General features: G+C 39.0%; 1 pseudogene; it reads right to left on the bottom strand.

Annotated features, from left to right (window-relative positions):
* Positions 1-6,585: 6,585 nt before the first annotated feature.
* On the bottom strand, positions 6,586-16,151 carry LOC137770919 (WD repeat domain phosphoinositide-interacting protein 3 pseudogene; annotated as a pseudogene).
* Between the last annotated feature and the right edge of the window lie 1,029 nt (positions 16,152-17,180).

The following is a 17,180-nucleotide window of genomic DNA, read 5'->3' as shown; positions in this document are numbered from 1 at the left end:
GTGTATAAAACCAACTTTGTTAGCGTTATCAGGATTGGAGTTACATTTCTCATCGAATATCCCTTCCTTTTTGTTAAAGAATAAAGACTGTGAAGTGGGATAGAAGGTGAAAGTATATTATTCTTTGATCATGCTCGCTTGGCCACAGGTGGGCAAGCAGATTGACCTGTCCATCCAAACTGAGTAATTCCTCACTCTTTCACTTTCTGTTTATGACTTTATTTCTTCATCCTTGGCAAGAGCAGAAAGTAAATCATGGCATTTCTTGGCTGAAAGGCAGAGTGAAACAGCTGTGACCCTTGAGATATTGTTTACTTTACTGCCTCCTGACATGCACTCAGTCACTTGGATTAGACATGCTTGATGGCTTTCGTTCACACAGTTGGCTGTTCTGTCTGCTCCACCAATTGAAGAAGAGACAGAGAGTGGCTGCTTTAAGCTACATTTAATGGTTCATTCATTCGACATTTATGAGCACCTACTGTCTGCCAGATACTGAGACGATTACAAACAGGAACAAATCAGGTACCCCACCCTTAAGGTGCAGCAGTCTAGTAAGGGAAGATGTACTGATGAATATTAATCACTACACAATGGGTATAAGTACCAGAAGAGGTATGAATAAAGTAGCATGGCAACACAGAAAAGAGACAGACTAATTCTGCAGAGGAGGAGAAGGTGGAGAAAGGCAAGATACAGGAAGGTTTACAGACAAAGTGATATTTAAATTATACCCTTGTGGCAGGCAATGGCCAGTGCAGTAGAAAGCTTCATGACACAGTAAGAAATAAACCCCAGAAATCAGCAAGTGTGGCACAGTCACAGGCCATAAAAAGGTACTAGGTTGAAGAGGTGTAGTGATGCACCACCCAGATCACCCCTTTAGGACCAAAGCCCTCAACCCTAGCTGCCAGCAGTGTTATCTGTGGAAGGCTCAAAGCTGAGTTTTTTCCCCTGGAAATCACCTTCCTCCAAAGGGGCCCCAATGCCTCCATTGCCGGGGGCAGCCTGATTTATCATTTCAAGTATGCAAACGCTTAACTGCATTGCCTCTGACGGAGGGTAATTCTGGTGGGTAATCTGAGTTCCAGAGATCTCCATATGTGGTAGGCTGAAAAACATCCTCGCAAAGATATCAAGTCCTAATCCCTGGAACCCGGAAATATTATTTTATATGGAAACCAGGTCTTCACAAATGTGGTAAACTAGAGGGTTTAATGATTGAGAGAGGATCTTGCATTAGCAGGGTGGGCCCTAAATGTAATCACGTGAGGAGAAGGTGATGTGAAGACAGAGGCAGAAATTGGAGTGATACGGCTGCAAGCCAAAGAATGCCAGCAGCCACGTGAAGAGGCAAGGGGTGGGTTTTCCCCTAGAGCTTCCAGAAGGAGCGTGGCCCTGCAGACGCCTTGATTTTGGCTCAGTGATACCGATTTAAGGTCTCTGGCTTCCAGAATGGGAGAGAAAATATGTGCATTGTTTTAAGCCACCCATTTTATGGTAATTTGTTACAGTGACCACAGGAAAAGTATACAGCATGGCATCAGCTAAGGCCTTTGCTGCAACTGCATCTCAGTTTTACTTCCTCCTCTGCCCAATCCCGTGAAACAAATTAAGCCAAGTCTCAGCAGTTACTCCTTCAGCCTGGACCAGCCTTTTGTGGTCTGGCCTTGCTCAGTACTTTAGAGTAAATACAAATTCGTCTGGAAGAGGAGCAAAGGTCAGGGAGGGGACAACATATGTAATGTGTGAGAGAACCCCGTGGATTTGGAGAAGTTCTGGGGCATTTAGGGCATATATATGTGCTGAGCCTCACATCTTGAAGCTGCCCTCAGGGTCTCCTTATCGCCTAATCCCCTACTTTGCTTCTGGCTTCTACCAAGCCCAGCTCTGACACTAGCACAGTGGGCCCACCTCATGCAAGGCTCTGCTTTTTTTTTTTAAATTTGATTTATTTATTTTTGGCTGTGTTGGGTCTTTGCTGCTGCCTGCGGGCTTTCTCTAGCTGTGGCGAGTGGGGGGGCTACTCTTCGTTGCGGTGCGCGGGCCTCTCATTGCAGTGATTTCTCTTGTTGTGGAGCATGGGCTCTAGGCGTGTGGGCTCAGTAGTTGTGGCATGCGGGTTCAGTAGTTGTGGCTCGAGGGCTCTAGAGGGCAGGCTCAGTAGTTGTGGTGGACAGGCTTAGTTGCTCCACGGCATGTGGGACCTTCCCAGACCAGGGCCCAAACCTGTGTCCCCTGCCTTGGCAGGTGGATTCTTAACCACTGTGCCACCAGGGAAGCCCAAGGCTCTGCATTTTATGCTCAGCTGTTTGCACATCATCCCCAAAGCAGTGGGTGATACTGAAGGACTGTTTTGCTGGGGAGTAACATGATCATATTTGTATATTTTAAGATCAGTTGGCTACAGTGTGTAAATGGGAGTGAAGGAAAGAAAAGCGGAGTAATGAGAGAGTAAGAAGAATGAGAGGAGCAGAGGGTAACAAGGTGACATGAACTTGGTAAGCTGTTTCCTGGACTTTGAAGGCAACTACTTCAGAAAACAGCTGTGTTCTGGTAGTGCTACCTTGAGCCCCATAACTAAGTGTTAAGAGGCTAACAATTGGGGAAGGTGGCAATAGTTCTGAGGACAATGTACCCTTGACCGTGGCTGGCAGAAAGCTGTAGGGACCTGGATCATATTGCCTGGGTGTGAATCACAGCTATGCCACTTACTCATAATATATATTTAAGCAAGGTTTATGAGCTATGCCTGCCTTTCCTCATCTACACTAATGATACCGCTCTCACGGAGTTATTGTGAGGATTAAGTGCATTAATATATGTAAAGCACTTAGAAGAATGCCTGGCACATAGCAAATGCTTAATAACATTAGTTATTATCAGCCCAGCAGTTTCCTCAAATGTTTTATAGTCAGGAGAGCTGCTTTTCATTTATCAGAGCCCTGGGATCTCAAGAAATGGTGAGGAGAAAGGAATGTATTTATTAAAGGTGCTGATTAAAATTGGAAAAGATACACTGCTACTAAGAACTTCACCCTCTGCCCAGCCTCTAGCCCCAATTTTCTCCTTCCCCTTCCCCACTGAGAATGGTGAGCTGGGCATGGGAATTCCATATGCTTAGAAGTAAAAGGGGACTCATAGTCATCAAGGTAAACCACCCACCCAAGGCTGGGTTCCTACTATAGCCTGCCTCATCCTTTGGTTCCAGCACTGGACTTGAACACATCCAGCAATGGGAAACACACCATTCCCATTGTCACAAAGCCCACAGTCCAGTGGCGGGCACAGCCATAAATTAACAATTATATATGTATATAACAGCATAATATCAATAAATGGTACAAGGGAAGCTGTCTGGAGGGTGCTGTGGGAATAAAGATGGAAGGACTAATTTACCTTGGGGCAAGCAGGCAAGGTTTCACTAAGACAATTACACCTGCGATGAATCTTACAGGATGAAGCTTTTCTGGCTAGCCAGAAAAGCTAGGGACACGTATTTGATGCAAGAGGAACAGCCAACTAAGACACAGAGTCTGGAAAGAGACAGCTTTTTTGGAAAATATTGATAGCTGGAATACAGCTTGAAGAGTGGTAGAGGTGGAGTAGCGAGAAGAAGGGACAGAAGTTTGGGCAGAGGAAATAGGTTGTAAATCCTTCAAAGCAATGCTAAGGTCTCTATAACTATCCTGAAGGCCAGGGGGAGAATTTGAAGATCCCTAAGAAGAGAAGCACATAATCAGATTGGTAGTTGTGGCGGGACAATTGCAAGGCCTCCTGGACATAATGAGGATGTGAATCCTCTTTGAGACACAAAATTTAAAACCATAGTAATAATGAAAATATTATCCCAATTTCTAAAATGTAAAATCTAAGATATGATGTAATTAAATGCTTTCCTCAGGATTGTGCATATAATCAAGGAACTTTTTATTTATAAATTTTACGTTTGCTTCATCCAGAGTGCTATTTTATAGACACGAAAGTTCAGAAGACATGCTTGTGCAAAACAAATGAAGAAGCGAAAAGATCAAAGTAAGAAAACTGCTTTTTTTGTTTTAGTGTGAATGTCTAGAAAAGTAAAGTGTATATTGTCTGAAAAGAATTGCTCTATCAATCTCTACAAATGTTTCCGTTCCTGTGAAAACTCTATGTGCATTACTCAACATATGTACCCATCAATCACTATTAGTTTGAACTGAGGGTTAGTCTGGTAAAATTTCCCAATAGAATAACAAGTGCTAAAATGTCACTTCCTAAAACTGAGAATTTTATTCCACAAAGGTAAATTTAAAGCACAAGTTTGGAATTGAAAACAAAACAAAAACTTTATCAAAATGAAATATATTTTAGAAGTGAAATGCATTAATAGTGTTTCACAGAATTTTTTCCCTTGAAGTTATTAGGTGTTAAAATAAAACTTAGTGCTTTTCTGTTAAAAATGGATTGTACGTTTATAGTAAAACACTGACAATGAAAGTATAAAGGAGAAAATAAAAATTATTCATAAAGGTAAGACCTAGAAATAACTATCATAAATATTTCACACACTCCTTTCATACACATACATATATAATATTATATATTTATCACTTATTTCTATTCATTTAAATTATGCCATGAGCATTTTCCTATAATATTCAATGTTCTCTGAAAACAATATTTTAATAGCTGTATAATATAATATTGCACCATAAGGTTATTTCATAAATTATGCAACTATTAACTTACAAGTGGGCATTAACATTGCTTCTAATTTTCTATAGTTTAAGAACTCTGCAATGTTCATTCTTGTACGTGAATCACTTTTCACATCTCCACAGCTCTGTGACTTTCTAAGGGCAGAATCCTAGAATAGAAATGTTGGGTCAAAGTATAAGTTACATTTTTAAAGTTTTTGCCACTTATTGCCAAACTGCTTTTTGCACAGTTTTTACTAATTTGTAGCTGCACTAAGAAGTGCGCAGCTTGACAGGCAAAACATAATATATAATTAATAATTATTTTTCCTTATTAAATGTGAAGTGAGGCTTGTTTCATAATACTTATTGGACAACTATATTCTGTGAATTGCTTTTCTACGTCTTATTACCAGTCTTCTACTGGGGTATTGGTCTTCTTCATTTCCTTCTTTTGAATTAAGGGAGGAAGGGAATTTTCTTTGTATTATAGATGCTTTAGGATGCTCAGGAATGCCCCTAATGGGGGAGTTTGGGCTTTTTTTTTTTTTTTTTTTTTTTGGCAAGCTGGTTAAGCTGTTGATCTGGACTCTAGATCATGCTGCCAGTGGGAGCCTATTAAGGACACCTGGGTTAAGATCAAGACCACGAAGTGCATAATTACCATATTATGCTCATGCTTTAGTCTTTTTAGTCTCTGTCATGTTTGTTGCAAAACTGAGAATTTGCTGCTATACTGATTCTAAATATTTGCAACCTGAAATCAAAAACACAAAATTAAATTTCTTTATCAAGAATTTAAGAAAACTAAATATATGCTTCAAATACTACTTAACAATATAGAGCCCATAACTTATTGTAGTTACCCAATGTTAAAAAAAAAGTCATGTGCCTTTCATTTTCAAAATACTAGTGTGTAGCTCTTATAAATGTTGGGGAGAGAAAAAGATGTCGAGAAACGTAAGTAGAAAGACAGACTAAAGCATTATTCTCAACACCGACAGAAGTCACCAGAGGACACTTTCTCCTGTATCACTTTGTTGAAAGAGGTATAGAATATTTTCCTTCACATACTCTAAATTAAATGACTAATTTTTAAAGTCTATGCATTGCTTTGATCCCTACACATAACAGAGAATTGAGTCTTAACCCTGAATAAAGCTGACTCTTCCTGTTTAAGAGACCCAGTCAAGCCCTGTAGGAAGGATGGCTACTCCCCACAGCGACATTACAATGTGCCTGGGCTCTCACTGCGGGGGGTCTGGTGTTTCGCATCAATTCTAACAACTCCAACACAGAAACGGGACGGTGGCGTGCAGCACGTGTGCACACATAACCAAACAATGTTAGAGGCACGGAAAAATCCCAACATTTAATTTACACGAGGGGAAATGTTCACATTGTGTGTTCTAGCATAATCGTGTCTTTTTTCTTCATGTTCAAACTGGAGAAGGAATTTTTCTCCTTTTCTAAGGTGAGCTGCTGGTATTATTATCCTATTTAAATCTTGTTACACTGTAAGAACTAACATTGCCGATTTGCTCATTTCTTCACTGTAGGCCCAGTAAAAATGAGGGAATCTGTTGCCAAAAACAAATCTCAATTTGTTCACCCTTTTCTCAACCCAGCTCCTAAGTTTATATGGAGTCCCCTCAAATTTTAAATGTAAAGGATGCAGTGGAACTGCTAGAGCTAAATTTCACAGTTGAACTAAAAGATAACAAACCGACAGTCAGGTACAAGTTGTTCAAAGCCACTTAAGTATCTACTTATGCCCTGGTAATTATTCTCTTAATAATGGAAAGCCTTCCTTAGGAAAGGAAAAGACCTCATATGGCTTTGAGGCCAAAGGTCATTGGGGCAATCCCTTCCTGCCTTTTACCCACAGGTCCACAGTGTGCCAGCATTAGCCCCGAAGGGGTCTGAGAGACACACCCAGCACCTCAATGGGGTGATCAGCTGAAGGAACCTGAAATTTGGGAAAACTCCATTTGGAAATGAAGTACTTTGGAAGGAAACTGGCTGATGCCAAACTAGACTGTTTATTCTTTTGGATCTTTGGCAGCAAAAATGTGCACTGTGCCATGGCCACTAGATACACAGATGAGGGAAGCATGCTATGATAAATATTTGCTGCTTGAGATGTTTTTCATAGTTCCTGGATTCAATGCCCTGATAGAAGTAGCAAATATTCTCATGAGTCCCTTTATCAGATTGCAATTCTTTTTCCCTACAGGTCGAGAGCAGTGCAGCTCAGAATACCTTCCTGTACGGGGATGTCCACTGGCAGCATCCTGGTGCTGGCCAGGTCCACGAGCTGCACCTGACTCACATACGTGTCTGGGAAGTCCAAGAAGGGATTGTTACTACTGGGACACAAGACACAAGGCCTTTAGAGTTACAGTAGGTTTTAAAGACATGCAACTGACTGGTAGGGGTTGTGTGTGCATGTAAACACCTTAATCACGAGGTCCAAAGGGACAATTCTGTCTCACCTCAATTTGGCTTCCTTGAATTCTGTGGAAAAGTCTATGTTAATGAGCGTGTTCTTTTTCAAGAGCTCCTCTTCTGGCAAAAGGGTTAGTAGGCTTTCGGTTGCATGCAAGTTGTACCATGTTAGGTGGAATTATAACCTTGTTACTGTTTTTATATGGAAATTAAGTATGGCTTAAAGAGATGGATATGAGTGCCAAGTTGACAAGGGGTGGATCTGTGATAGTTAAGTTTATATGTCAACCTGTCTGGATCAGGGGATGCCAAGATATTTGATTAAACATTATATTTGGGTGTGTCTGTGAGAGTGTTTCTGGATAAAATTAGCATCTGAATCGCTGACTTAGTAGACTGCCCTCCCCAATGTGGGTGGGCATCACCTAATCTGGTGAGGGCCTGAATAGAACAAAAAGGCTGAAGGAGGAGGAATTTGCCCCCTTTTCTGCCTATTGTTTGTGATGGGATATTTCATCTCTTTTTCTGCCCTCAAACTGGGATTTACATCATGAGCTCCCCGCATTCTCAGGCCTTCGATTCAGAGGGAATCCCATCACCGGCTTTCCTGGGTTTCCAGTTTATACATGGCAGGTTGTGGGACTTCTCAGTCTCCATAATTGTGCGAGTCAATTCCTCACAATAAACCTCCTTTTATATCCTATTAGCTCTGTTTCTCTGGAGAACCCTAACACAGACACCATAAATAGTCACTCTCTTGCACTGCTGGTAAATTGCTACAGTCTTTCTGGAAGGGAACTTGTGAGTGTACTTCAAAAGCTTTAAAAATAGCCATGCTTTTTGAGATTACAATTCTACATCTAGAAGTGAGCCAATAGAAGTATCTATGGATGAATTTACAGATTTCTCCACACAAATGAACATCTCAGTATAGTTTAGGAAACTAAAAAATAATTAGACATAACTTAAATGTCTCATTATTGGGGATTTATCAAGAGAATTATTTTATCTTTCAAAGCTACATTGTGAAGGTTATTTTTTGACAGAAATGGGTACTCTTGTATTAGTCTTATGTAACATGAAGTTATAAAACACAATGTGGGGGAAAGTGGTGGGGCAGTGGTGGTGGGATGAAGTGGGAGATCGGGATTGACATATATACACTAATATGTATGAAATGGATAACTAATAAGAATCTGCTGTATAAAAAAATAAATAAAATTCAAAAAAATATATATGGGTAGAAAAAAGTCTGGAAGGGAATCATTAAAATATAACCAATGGCTGTTGTGGTATAGTAGAATCAAGAGTGATTTTTCTTCTTTTTCCAATTTTCCAAATAGTTTGTAATGTACTACTTTTAAATTTCATACATTTATTTTTATTGTAAAATATGATAGTTTATGACAACCAAGAAAAGAGATTCATAAGATTGGAGAAAACAAGGACAAGGAATAAATTCTAGATCCTAAAAAATAAACAAAAAACAAAGAACAGAATGTACTTATGATGCCATTTTTATATATAATTTTTTGACACTTACAAACCTGCATTCCTACAGAAAATGGAGTTCTGTTTTAAAGTCAAGGGTGTGAAAAAGGAGACAGCAATGATGGGATTCCTCTCAGAAATGAAAACTGAGTCTATAAACATCACTAGTTCTAATAACTGTCTCCAAAGGAGTTAAGGTATAAAGATCAGGAACTTTATTTTAAATGCTTTTTTAAAACCTCAGAACTTTTGTCACTTATCCTTTTCAAAAACTGCCTCACTATTTCCCCATAGTAATCACTCATTTATTTAACAAATATTTTTAAGCACCTATTATGTGCCAGGCACTTTATGGCAGGAGCCATAAAGAAAACAGTCATTGTTCTCATGTTAGCACAGTCAGATTCACAGTAATTGACTTTAAACAGCCTAATGTGTCAATGAGTGATAAATGCTGTGAAAAAAAATAATGAAGCAGAGTGAAGAAATAGAGAATGCAGCCTCTTTGCTTAGCTGACATTTGAATAAAGACCCCAAAGGAAGTGAGGAGGTAGGCTTAGCTGAGTTCCAGGGGGAAAGGAGTAGCATTGCAAGCAAAGATGACAGGATGATGGCCCTGGGTCAGGAGTGTTCAGTGGCTTTGGACCAGCAAGGAGATCAAAGAAGCTAGAATGGAGTAAGGCAAAGGCAGAATGGAAGGGATAAAATTAGAGAGGTAATAGAGAGTCAGACAACATATTGAGATGAGGGTTAGCAAGGAAATTCTTCAATTATGAAGCCTTATGTCCAAGTTTTACAAGAAAGCAAGGAGCTGGACGGATTCTATACAACTCTCAGAGAGTCTTAGGTGAAGGGAATCCCCAAAGGTAATGACTGCCAACAGGTAAACAAAACAGGGTCAATATTTAGGTCTACTGACAGGTGTGAAAGGTATCTGGAGACAGTTTGGGGGCTAAGAAGGTGGGGTTGGGGTTTCCTTGAAACCCCAAATGATTCAGAAATAATTTGCATTATAAAAATATTTTCAAATAAAAGTTTATTTTGAAAATATGTTAGAAAATGTCAGTGGGTGTTCTTATTGGGTAACCAAGCATGAAGAATGAATATCCTCTGGTTCACTTCTGTAGTTAATTTTGTTTTTCTTTCAAAGAATAAGCATGTAGAGGCTTGCAATGGCTTGCTATAGAGAAAAGGAGTAATTTGAATTTTTCTCCTGGACTCAGAAGTGATCCAGATTATTTGGCAGCTTGACTTCTTCCAGTTTGCTTTGCATCTGCATTTTAATATAGTGCCAATAGACATAACTATCTTCTTTGAACACTTTATTCCTTTCCTTTACAGAGTAGTAATTCTGATCAGAGGATAAAATAACTTAAAATGAAATCTCTGATGGAAATCAGGCCAACCAATTGAAATAAATAAATTTAAGAAGAAATCCTACCTCAAGATGTATGTGTAATAGAGTGAAATGATACACTCCTGCTGTTTCAGAAAAGATGAATTACTATAAATGCTGCCTAAACAAGAGATGGAACTTCAAAATATTGGCAACTGAAAAAACACAGAGCTTAACCAAGGAGAGGAAAACATACCATGTAGATTTGCTATGTCCTTTTAACCATAAATGCCTTAAAATTTGTTAATTAATTAAACATTATTGCGTATATATTCTGTGCCAAGGACTGTGCTTGGCACTAGCATAACTCAGTCTAGTAGGGAAGGATGGTAAGTGAACTAATTGTATTATAAACATAATGAAAGAAGTAAGCTCACAGGGGTGCGGGGAGTTACTGTAGAAACACAGAAAAGACTGAAGAAATGGGAAAGGCTTCCTGAAAGAGATATTGCTTGGGAACCCTGAAATTTAGGATTTGAAGGATGGTGCAGCAGGAACATCCTTGGAAAAGAGTCAAGACACCTACATTCCAGTATGAACTCTACCATTAACTAAACTGGAGACTTGAAAGGTCATGGGAAGCATTCATGAAGGGAAGAGACAGGAAAAGCAAGGATGCTGTGAAAGTAAAGAATGCTTGACACAGCTTGGAAAAGACTGCGGGCCTTGAGGAGTGTGGCTGTAGCCCTTTGACCAGCTACGCCTAGGGAGCTGCTTATTCGGGGTTTCCTGGACTCAAGAGAGGCAGTGCTGGCAACTTTAGTATTTTCCCTGCATGTCCTCTATTGTCTATGGACTTTTCCAACTCCTCCATAACAATTTTTGAAAAAAAATGTGATCTAATCCATTGATTTTCAATGGGTGGTCCCAGAATCTCCTGCAATACAATCACCCAAGGTCCTTATTAAAAATGCAGACCCCTGAGTCTTACCTTAAGGTTGCTGAATCAGAATATTTGTATCTAGAGTTAGGAAACCTGTATTTTAACACCCTTATTAGGTGATTTGTTTGCACCAACTCATTCTGGTCCACCTGTTCCATCCTCCCTGCCAGCCACAGAAACTGGTACCATATTTGTACTTCCAAACACAGACATGGTGGGGACTGAACCCCATGACTCTCAGTCCCCACCTGAGTGGGTTTTCTACTCTACTGTGTAATTTCCTATTTTTGATCCAACAATTTAAACTTATTTAGTGTTTCCAGAAGTAATGTGGAGCGATTCTTATGTTAGGCTGTTAAGAAGCCAAATAGGAACTTAAATTGTGCATACGCTAATATTTTTATATTACCTGTGAGCAAAAATATTCATGGAAAAATACTGAAAGGAAACACAACCAAATGTTAGCCATTTTTGCCTTCATGGGGCAAGAATGTTGTCTTTATTCATCTTTCTCTCTTCCCATATTTTGTATCCTCCAAAACAAGCACGTATTTTATAATTTAAAATAACAATAACTTCATTTAACCTGGGATAAAATTAAAATTGAAATGCCTAAAGCAATAAGTGACCCTCAGAGAACTTTCAAAGCCTCTGGCAAATTGTGTTTTCAAGATTTAACCGTCTCTGTTGGCTCTGGCCTCCCAGATGGTATGGATCTGCTCAGTGATCTCTGACCGCACTTGATTTCTGAAGATGTCCTTTGACCATCAAACTTTGCCCTACTTTTCCTGAAAAATTAAGTCATTAGAAACTTTGACTCACGGACGAAAAAGGTTTGGAAGGTTTCAGTTTGGAAGATGAATAAAAATCACAGGGAGTAGTGTCTGTTCGCTTCTAAAACTCTGTAAATCTTTTTTTGTGAGAAATTTTAAAGGCAGGCTTTAAATTCTTGATCTAGGATTTGAAAGTTAATGAGCATAAAAAGAAATTAAGATATTCTTCCCATACAGAGATATAGCCAAAATTTTTAAAGATTTTGATTTTCTTTTGGTAATTGTTTTAATTATGAACTGAGTGATTATTTTTAAATTTATTTTAAAATTTTTATGTAATACACTGCTATTATGTACAATTTAGAAAATAAAAAATAATATTAACTATCCATAGTTTTGCTATATATTAATGCTATATATTAATAATACAGTGTATTTTCTACAGTATATGTATAGGTCTGTGAATAATTACATATAATTTGGATTCTTATAATTTTTTATATATTCTAACACATATTTTCATGTTACTATACAGGCTTTTTTTATTAACATCTTTATTGGAGTATAATTGCTTTACAGTGGTGTGTTAGTTTCTGCTATGTAACAAAGTGAATCAGCTATACGTATACATATATCCCCATATCCCCTCCCTCTTGCGTCTCCCTCCCACCCTCCCTGTCCCACCCCTCTAGGTGGTCACAAAGCACCGAGCTGATCTCCCCGTGCGATGCAACTGCTTCCCACTAGCCATCTATTTTACGTTTGGTAGTGTATATATGTCAGTGCTACTCTCTCACTTCATCCCAGCTTACCCTTTCCCCTCCCCGTGTCCTCAAGTCCATTCTCTACCTCTGCGTCTTTATTCCTGTCCTGCCCCTAGGTTCATCAGAACCTTTTTTTTTTTCTTTTTTTAGATTCCATATATATGTGTTAGCATACGGTATTTGTTTTTCTCTTTCTGACTTACTTCACTCTGTATGACAGACTCTAGATCCATCCACCTCACTACAAATAGTTCAACTTCGTTTCTTTTTATGGCTGAGTAATTAGAAACATCATTGAACCAAAAGATTTCTGATACTAAAATCCTCACAGCACTAATTTATTTTGTTCAGATTATGAATCTACTTCAAATCACCTAAAATATGCTTTTGGTCTCATGACACATTTAAATATTTAAGAGGAGTTGCATTCTATTTTCCATTGTCCTATGATATAATGAATCATATCTAGGGGAAACAGTGATAAGGGGCAGCATAAGTTTAGGTGAAAAAAACTTACTTTTAGCTCTCATGAAGGTATCCATCTAATGGATATTCATATAAAAGAGTTTATGACTAAATAATCAATATTATCAACTTCTTAAATAGAAAACCTAACTTGTGATCACAAATGAGTTTGACCAAATTTTTGTGATTCTAATTCTAGGACTAATTCAAGGACGCTTCCCATTCCCCTGTCCCACTTTAGAAGCTGTAGCCCCTTCAAGTCTGGTATAATGTAGAGAAAATAGACAGCTATTGGGCTTGGAAAATCTTAGGCAACTTTTACTGAGCTGAGCATTGAAATATTTCCAGATGCATATGAACTCTCTGAACATCTGGGTACTGATGTATTACCTGGAGACCTCCCTATTTATTCCTCAATAAATCAGATAGCATCCAAAGTTAGATAAATCCTTAACATAAAGAAAGAAGAAGGCAAAATATTCTACAGTAAATGATGTAGCAGGGGGGCTTCCCTGGTGGCACAGTGGTTGAGAATCTGCCTGCCAATGCAGGGGACACGGGTTCAAGCCCTGGTCTGGGAAGATCCCACATGCCGCGGAGCAACTGGGCCCGTAAGCCACAACTACTGAGCCTGCGCGTCTGGAGCCTGTGCTCCGCAATAAGAGAGGCCGCGATAGTGAGAGGCCCGCGCACCGCGATGAAGAGTGGCCCCCGCTCGCCACAACTAGAGAAAGCCCTCGCACAGAAACGAAGACCCAACACAGCCAAAGATAAATAAATTAATTAATTAATTAAAAAAAAAAAGAAAACCTTTGAAAAAAAAATGATGTAGCAGGTAACTACTGGTTATACATAAAGGAACACTGGTTAATAGAAGGCACTGATAGTGTCTAATCTTGGAGACCAGAAATAACAGTCCCAGGAAATTTGAGTCCAGTTCCCCTGCTCTTTCAGTAGGGAGCTTATTATAGCTCCCCTAGTTTCAGTTAACTCTCATAAAAAACTTCCCAAACAATTTTTACATTAGAATTTCCCTTTTCTTTCCTATAGTGACACACGCTCTTTACATTTAAACTTAAATTGTCCCACATCAATCACCTAGTAGTTCACTCTGGGCTTTAGAAAAGATACAGCTGATTCACAAAACAAGCAGAGTGCAAAGTGGCTCTCTTCCCTAACTCTAAATTCAACTCATCATGCTGATATCTTGAAATCAGCTACTGTGAGAGTACTTTAAACCACAGAAATAAGCACATACTTTAAATCAGAACCCTCACCCCCAGCCCCAGGGGCTTGTCTGACCAGACCGCCACTGTTTGTAGAGTTCTATGGATGGCTAAAGCATGAGCATAGTCTGATAATCGTGCACTTGGTGGCCTTGATATTAACATAGATGTTCTTAATTGGCTCTCACTGGCAGTATGATCTAGAGCCTAGACACAATAGCATAAGCAGCTTGCAAAGAAAAATGAAAGACAAATTTCCCATTTAGGAGCATTCCTAAGTGACCCACTGTACAAAGCACAGAAAACCCCCTTCCTCCCCTTAATTCAAAGGAGAAGAAGACAAAGATGAAGAATGAAGAGGAGCAGGAAGTAGAGGAGGTGGAGGAGAAAAGAAGGAAAAGGAAAGAAAAATAAGGAGGGTGAAAAAAAGGCTTGTCAGAAACCCTGCTTTTTCCACAGTGGCCAAAACGCATGGTCATCATTCATCCTTTGTTTCAGAGGCACTTTTACTATGGATTTTATTTCTGCTTTTCTTTTATCTTATACCAGTATTAGAGTATCCTACAACATGCCCTATTATTAGTACAGAAGCATTCTGGACCATGCTTTGCTTCTGCACCTCAAAATCCAAGACTGTCTACTCCCTTGAGGGCCCTAAACTCCACTAATGACTCAAAATAAAATGTTCTATTTCTGAGACTCATAATAAGGGATTCTCAGATGTAAAAGAAGCAGTCACAGGCAAAATAAGATTAGATAAAAGAGACTGAACTTGAAGCACTGCTCTTGGAGAGATCCAAAGGTTTAAATCAGACTCAGTATAAAGTTGGCTTTCAGAAAAGTAAATTTCTTATTTAACTGCTAGCTTGACTCCAATTTCTCAAAGACCCTTACTATAGTTTATTGCAGTTTAATACTAGTCAAATATTCACATCTTTTAAAATATATTCTATTGAGACTTTCTGAATATCAGATACATAGCCAAGTGAGATATCCAAATTTCTCATTCAGGCAGTTCAGATTAGACGGTTTCATAAATTGTATCAATGGTGCAGCACATACTCAGCAGTCTCAAGATACAGGACAATTTCTATAAGTCCATGTATATGTCTAAGTATTATTGGTATCCCCATGAGTCGCAACAAAAAGGAGGTGAAGGTGAAACATACTATAATTTGCAGTTTGCACCATATTTCAGGTGCATTTCTGTTTTGACATTATATTCAACTTAATTGTCTTTTTCAATCAAAATCTTAATTGTAGAGTTAATTAATGCTAATTAGTTGATGAAGTATTATAGTTAACTGTGTACACTTTCTATTATGTGATTACACCTATACATAATTTCTTTAAAACTAAGCTTGTCTATAGATGCCTCTAAATGAAAGTATGTAAAAAATTACCTCTAAGTGTTAATTTTCAGAAAGATCAAAACATATGAAATTAGACCTTTTATTTTGAAAATTAAATTCTAAACTCCCCTTCCCAAATCAAGAAGTTAAGACTTTTTTTCACTAGAAAATAAGGAAATGTGATTTAGAAAATGCCTAAGCTTCCAGCCCTGTGGTAGAAAAATTTATAGTTTTAAGTAACAAATTCTCTTAAAATCCTTCATGAATTTAGATCACTATTTCCCTAATTTGGCCATGTATCAGAATCTCTTAGGAAGCTTTTAAGAATATAGATCTCAGGATCTCTGTCTAGGTCAATGGAGTCAGGACCTTTGGGGTGGAGCTCAAGAATTCATATTTTCAAAAAATTTTTTCTCCAGGTTATTTTTATGTGTAATCAAGTTTAGGAATAAAATATTTTAGATAGTTACGTACTTCCTACCATCACTTGCTATCCCCACTCTCATTCTTCCACATACTCCAAAAAGCAAATCTACATAAACGTGAAGCCGAGTACCAAATTTAGAGAATTTGAATTGGTCTGACTTAACATGTAGTTCACAAAGTTCACTCTGGAGGCCCCTGCGGAAAAGGCAAAGACAGGAGCTTTTACCATCCATAGCTATTGCAACCATGGTACCAGTTCAGAACCGGGTGGCTTCTGATCAGGACCTACACTATAGAGAAAACAGTGAAGATTTAAAATATGAACCCAAATCACAACGCTTGATACTCTCAATTGCCAGCTTTGATTTGTGACCTGTTGCTTCTCGCATATCAGCAACTTTTTTTTGCATCCTCCACTGTAAAAAGATTTAGGAATTTATAAGTGTTAAGTCCCTTGAACCACAATGGGATTCTAGCTGTAAAACATACAGCGAACCCAGAAGGTCATTTTGGTAGTGCGGGTTCCACCCAGACATTAGAGTCTGAGACAAGAACTTGAATGCAGGTAATTGGTGGTGGCAGGGGGTGAGGTGTAATGCCAGGGAACAGTACAAGGGGTGTTCTTGAGTTGGTCACAGCTGTGGGCACTGGGGCTAGATTATGCTGGAATCTTATGAGGAGCAATGTAGAATATGCCTCCAAATCGCTCACTGGAAGGAAAAAAGAGAAAGGCATTCATGTACCAGCTCCCATCTCCCAGTAGTCAAGGACTGCCCCATCAGATGCTTGTTCTCTGGCATTCCAGTTTGCACAAGTGTGAGTGCCACCCAGGTGCTACAAGCATCCCATACCACAATGTCAGAGAAGACCTGGAGCACAAAACAGAAGGTGTGCAGACAGGCAAAGCTGAGGTGCTCTCAGATTACATATTTGTGTGAAGCTGGTTGTCACAACAACGGCTGGCTTAAAACTTGGGCCAAGAAGACCAGGACGAGGCACAGAAGTTGTCCTATACGGTCATGCATGTATCGGGAGGCTACTGTTCTGCAGTGAGCCTGCAGCTGAGAGGTGTGAGGTTCCAAGGCTGAGTACCCTTATTTATGCATTGAAATATTTCCAGAGTTCTCCAAATTACCAAAAACAGCATGAAGTTATGCTCCTTACATACCGTTACATTGGCACTCTCTGTACAGTGTCACTTCCCTTGCTCCTTATACTGTTAATTTCTTACCCCCATTCAAGCTTTCTCCTTTCTGTTCTTATTGAGCATTGCTTTG

Source organism: Eschrichtius robustus, chromosome 10, assembly GCF_028021215.1.
Source record: "Eschrichtius robustus isolate mEscRob2 chromosome 10, mEscRob2.pri, whole genome shotgun sequence".
Taxonomy (NCBI): Eukaryota; Metazoa; Chordata; class Mammalia; order Artiodactyla; family Eschrichtiidae; genus Eschrichtius; species Eschrichtius robustus.
The sequence above is the reverse complement of the archived record's forward strand: the minus strand, read 5'-3'. Positions and strand labels throughout refer to the sequence as shown.